This window comes from Diabrotica virgifera, chromosome 7, assembly GCF_917563875.1.
Source record: "Diabrotica virgifera virgifera chromosome 7, PGI_DIABVI_V3a".
Taxonomy (NCBI): domain Eukaryota; kingdom Metazoa; phylum Arthropoda; class Insecta; order Coleoptera; family Chrysomelidae; genus Diabrotica; species Diabrotica virgifera.
In genome coordinates, this window is record NC_065449.1 from 49,672,557 (window position 1) to 49,678,769 (window position 6,213).

The 6,213-nt window shown below is 32.0% G+C and overlaps 1 pseudogene; it reads left to right on the forward strand.

Annotated features, from left to right (window-relative positions):
- LOC114335656 (histone H3-like) overlaps window positions 1-3,986 on the forward strand; it is an 88,551-nt pseudogene extending 84,565 nt beyond the window's left edge.
- Window positions 3,987-6,213: the final 2,227 nt, after the last annotated feature.

Here is a 6,213-nt window from a genome sequence, read left to right on the forward strand (position 1 = left end):
CCTGAAAGAGTGAAGCATATCTTGCATGACTGAGAGGTATAAAATCGCAGGTGGCAAGTACTTTTTGGACACAACTAAGTCAGTCCAAAAATATATGATAGGTACCCATCCATTAGACTTGTATGAGCTGGTATAGGGTTCCAGAATCCTGGAACCCTGTATGAAGGAATGGAAGGTTCACAATAAGCCAATTATTGACAGCAGTAAGACCAGTTTAGATAGACGGCTTCCATGAAAATAGAAAAAACAGTTAACCCCCAACAAAATTTCCCGATATTCAGTCATTTACGTCATATTTGCACCGTTCAAGAGTTTATTAATATTAACTGCCTCCAAGAAGAGCACTTGATATTTTTCATGCACGTCAATACACTCCTTTGTTGGGATTTCAGTCTAAAATTTATTACTCAAATTTGGAACTCACACCTCAACTTCTAATTGATTTTAAATTCTACTATTTTAATATGTGTTTACTGTTAATATTTGTTGATTTATTATCTTTAAATTGATACGATTTAATCTATCTGAAAACCGGTTGTTTTTATAATTTTATGTCTGTACTATTACTTCATTGTTACGTTTTGCGTACGATGTAATATTAATTTTTCTGAATAGGCATATGATATAGTGTGTCCCAAAAGTAAGGCATAAAATTCATAATTTTTTTGCTGATAGATAGACCAGGACGGATCTGTTTTGAGGTGGATGTGAGAGGTGGCATTCGGATTTTTGCAGATAAAGTTGGTGACAACTTCAATAATTATAATTGATTTATGCTCTTTCTCAAAATATGCCAGGAAGATTAATAAAAAAATTTAAATATTTAAAAATTTCGAAAAATATCGATATTTTTCTTCTTTCCTTGCATATAACTTTAAAAGGATTCATTTTGGAACAAAGTCGTAGGGAAAGAAAATAAAGATAATTTAATTTTGTATAATATACGACTGGTTTAAAACATACGACAGTATGTTTTGTGAACATGCTGTTGTTTGAATGTCCCTGATATCTTTAGAAACAAAAAAAATAGACGGTTTTGTAATTTAACATGTGTTTTAACCGAAACACAAAGTTTGAGACACCTTGTAGGGAGAAAAAGGCACAAAGGTGAGTATACCCCGATATTATGTTGTAGTCTCATATTTTTTTAATACTTTATTTTTTTTATTTTTCTGATATCTTTATAACAAAGAAACTAGACGGTATTACTCTTTAATATGTTTTTCTATGTTTCACATGTGTGATGTGACGCATGTCGTCAGTTAAAACACATATTAAAGAGTAATATCGTCTAGTTTCTTTGTTATTAAAGATATCAGTGAAATTAAAAAAAACAAAATATTCACAAAATATGAGACTACAACAAAATATCGAGGTATACTCACATTTGTACCTTTTTCTCCCTACAAGGTGTCTCAAACTTTTGTTTCGGTTGAAACACATGTTAAATTACAAAACCGTCTATTTTTTTATTTCTAAAGATATCAGGGACATTCAAAAAACAAAATGTTCACAAAACATAAGACTATAATACGATTTCGATATATACTCCCATTTTTACCTCGTCCTCCCTACAGGGCGTCTCAAACTTAACATAAGAAAAACATTTTTTTTCTTCCACCCGGTATAAGTACAAAAAAAGTTTGAGTAAACCTTTGCATAACTGTGTAAATACTAAAAAAAGTCTAAAATAATAAAAAAAAATTAGCGGAATCAGTTAATCTTTTCACGAAAAAATCTACTATCAGCAGAATTTTTGACTTTTACCCTAACTTTTGACGAGTGCCTTTTGACTTTTTATTCCAGTAACCTATTGGGTGCGTTCTGAAATTTTGCTATCTGTTCAGTATTGTAGTATTCTGTTATTTATTGACCTTTTCTGTTGGTTTCTCTTAAATTAATTGGGGTAACATATTCTGCCGGACAGCTTGTGTTGCATGGAAAACAATATTTTGCCGTACAGTTACATATTTGCCAGTCGCCGTCAAATTCTCTTCGTCTGACGCTGCTCTTGTTTTATCATCGTCGACTTCATCTTTACTGTCTTCTTCATATTCAGTTGTGTGCTCTAACGCATACTCTTTTACACAAGACCAATAACAGACGCATACAACTGGTGGTAAACAAAATTCACTGGTGGTAAAGCACCACGTAAACAGTTAGCAACCAAAACCCCTCGTAAGAGTGCATCTGCTACTGGAGGAGTTAAAAACCTCTTCGTTACCGACCATGTACCGTAGTTCTTCGTGAAATTAGATGGTACCAGAAAAAAAGTACTGAGCTACTTCTTATCAGAAAACTGACTTTCCAGCGTCTTGTCCGTGAAATCGCACAATCGCACAAGATTTTAAAACAGATTTACGTTTTCAGTGTTTGGCAGTGATGGCTTTATAAGAAGTGTATATGGTAGGTTTCTTTGAAGATACCAATTTATTCGCTCTTCACGCTAAGAGAGTCACTATTATGCCTAACGATATTCAGCTGACTAAGAACTACTCAAGCAAGGTGGAAGGAATTTGACACAACAGATGTACCAGCTAATACGAGAGATATGGATAGAAGAAGAAATCTCCCAACAATGGAAGAAAAGTATAATCTGCCCTACTCATAAAAAAGGAGACAAACTGTTGTGTCAGAATTATAGAGGCATCTCTTTAGTTTGTTTGGGATACAAAATATTGACAAACATCCTTAATCAAAGACTTCAACCTCTCACGGAAAAAATCATCGGGGAATATCAAGCAGGGTTTAGGCAAAATAGTGATTAACTATTTACAGTTAAACAAATACCAGCCAAAGCATGGGAATATGACATGGACGTTTACAATCTCTTTGTAGATTTTAAACAAACTTATGATTCAATAGATAGAACAATTCTACCTAATATATTGGAAGAATTTGGCATACCATCAAGATTAATAAGACTAGTGCAAATGACAATGACAGAAACAGAAGCACAGTATGTATTCAAGGACAGATCACTGATGCGTTTACGATAACGCAAGGACTGATACAAGGCGACGGACTGGTTCCAACGCTTTTTAATCTTGTTCTTGAATATGTAATTAGACGGTTGACGGTGAGCAGAAATAACATACTTACAAACAAATCTACCCAATTAACAGCATACGCATGCATACGCATACACGATGATATAAGCATAATGAGCAGAACAATGAATGCAGCGGAACAAACCTACGTTGAGTTGAAACAGAGTGCAGAAGCAGTAGGGCTAGCAATAAATACAAATAAAACAAAACTACTCATACAAACCAGATCAAATAGACCGGCGCAACAACATTTTATTGACGATATAGAACATGTGAATAGATTCACGTACCTAGGAATGGATCTGGTCGCAAGCAACGAAGAAGAACCGGAAATAAATAGAAGGCTTGTGCTGGCAAATAAAGCCTATTTCGCGATGGGCCACATATTCAAATCGCGAGACGTACACAGGAAAACAAAACTCTGGGTCTATAAAACAATAATCAGGCCCATAGTAAGTTATGGCTGTGAAACATGGGTGGTGACACAGAAATCTGCCAATGCATTAGATGAGTTTGAAAGAAAAATATTACGTAGGATACTGGGACCAATAAGTGAAAATAACAACTGACGAGTTAGGTATAATAGAGACATATGCGAGCAATATAGCGAACCAACTCTAGCACAATACGCTAAACTGCAGAGATTATGGTGGGCAGGGCACGTGGTCCGCATGCATGAGAATAGAATCCCCAGAAAATTGATAAATGCAAGAATGCAGGGAAAAAGACCTGTTGGAAGACCTAAAAAGAGATGGGAAGACGAAGTCGATGAGGATGCCAGGAACTTCCTGGGAACGCGTTCATGGAAAAGAACAGCGGTAAATCGAAATGATTGGAGAAGCTTGTTGAAGGAGGCCAAGGCTCGATTTGGGCTGTAGTGTCATTGGACGGATGGATATTCTGCTGGCTAGAAGAATCAGAGGAGAAATGGCATAAACAAAAAAGAAATGTTATAAAATTGTTAATTATATTTTACAAATTTTCTAATTACATAAATTAAGAAAATAACAATCGATCATGTTCAAACATCGTTACTCATTTGAAATCCGTTCTGTATAAGAACACTTTTACTCATTCCATTGTCAAGGTCAGTTCTACGAGAAGCCATCGATTACTTTAGAGGTCACATTTGAACGAGCGTACCGTTGACCTGACCCTATTTCATTGTTTATCGATTCAAATTCTCGAAAAATAACGAAACACTTGCTGCCATCTAGGAATTCCTGAAATTCCATTAGGATTGGATATTAATCATAAAGTTCGTGGTCCCGTGCAATTTGAGATTCGTGTGATGCAACAGAAAAACGGTTCTGATTACTTCTGTTAATCAGTTTGTCATCGCCGAACAAAAATTAATATAATTAAGTTTTTCTAAACAAGATCTCCCTAGGATATGAAAATTTTACTGAAGTAATCATGATTCCCAAGCGAGGAAAACTACCACTGGCTTCGAAAAATTACTTACCAAGATATTGTAACCAATAAACGAAGCAATATTTAATAATATAACAATAATTTGTTTCTTTACATAAACTTGATTTAAAGATAGAACAATAGTTTGATTATAGACCAAGTAGACAAGGCGAAACCCTCTATTCGTTCGGAAAAACATTTCCATGAGACTTTTTTGCATAATCACTTTCATGTCATGACATACCCCAGAATAAGTTTCAAGAGGTCGCACTTGCGAAAAGTAGTATTAATTTATTTAAACAATTTTTTTAAACAAATTGTAAAAATCAATATCGACAATTTTTTTGTTCTTTAAATCCTTCTGAACAACAAAGATATCTTGCATTTTTCCCGAAATTTACCGAGTGCCGACAGAAGTGAATACTCCTTACACATTCGATAATACTTATTCGATTTCATTCAATTCGATTTATTTTATTTATTTAATTTAATTTTATATATTTTTATTTAATTTTATCTAATGCTATTTAATGTGATTAATTTTACTTCATTTTATTTAATTTTACTGAATTTTATTTAAATTTTCTTCAATTTTATTTTATATACTTTTGTTTAATTTTATCAAATTTTATTTAGTTTTGTTAATTTTATTTAACTTTCTGTAATTTTATTAAATTTATTGAATTTTATTTGATTTTATATATTTTTCTTTAATTGTATCTAATTTAATGTACCTATCACTAATTTTATTTAATTTTGTTTAATTTCATTTATTTTTATTTAATTTTAATTATTTAATCAACACCTATAGGATTAATCCATCCCGAACCCAGTCAATAATCGAAAATTCTGAATCTATATCTAGTTACACCTTAAAACAATGTGTGGTACTATACTTTTCCGAGAAACTGAACGAATCAACCCCTATAGGGTTAAAACCACCCCAAACTCAGTAAATTTAAAATTCGGGATCTATACTTGAAATCACCCTGAAACCAGCCAAACAATAGAAAATTCAGGATATGTACTTAGTTTACTAAGACAGTTTTTTTTACGGCCTTGGCGTAGCCAATTGACCAGATTATTTTGGAATTTGTATTCACAGATCTACAATCAGAGTTCGAGTTAGTAGTAAATTAAATTAAAAAGTTTGACTTGTTTTGACTGTTACTGTTTTTTTTCTTTTTCATTTTTTATTTTTAGTCTCTTTTTTTATTTTCATTATATTATTTTTTTTTGATATGGTATATAAATTTTAAATTTTTATTTTGTTTTTTTTTTCTTTTTTGTTAATTTTTTTTTTATTTATTTTCGTTTGTTTCTTTTTTTTGTTTCTTTTTTTTGTTTCTTTTTTTTTGTTTCTTTTTTTTCGTATCATAATATTTATTACATTATCGATGTGTTTGCAGATTGCTTACAAGTTTCATCTTAATTCTATGGTTAGTACATTATATTGTTTAAAGTTTATATTTACATTTTTTAATTAACCGATAAATACAATTAAATATTTCTACGTTTCCAGAGAAAATTAGTTCATTTAAGGGAAATGGGAAACAGACATTTAGTTTTCGTAAGTCTTCATAAAAATATGCAATATTTCCCTGTTGGTTTTCACATTCTAATAAGATATGTGTTAAATCCCCATATTTACCACAAGTACAGTTTGGAGTGTGATAGATTCATTTTGTGCATTCTTGCAGGTGTTAGAACATGATTTGAATTTAGCCTATTAATAGTTTTAATAAAATTT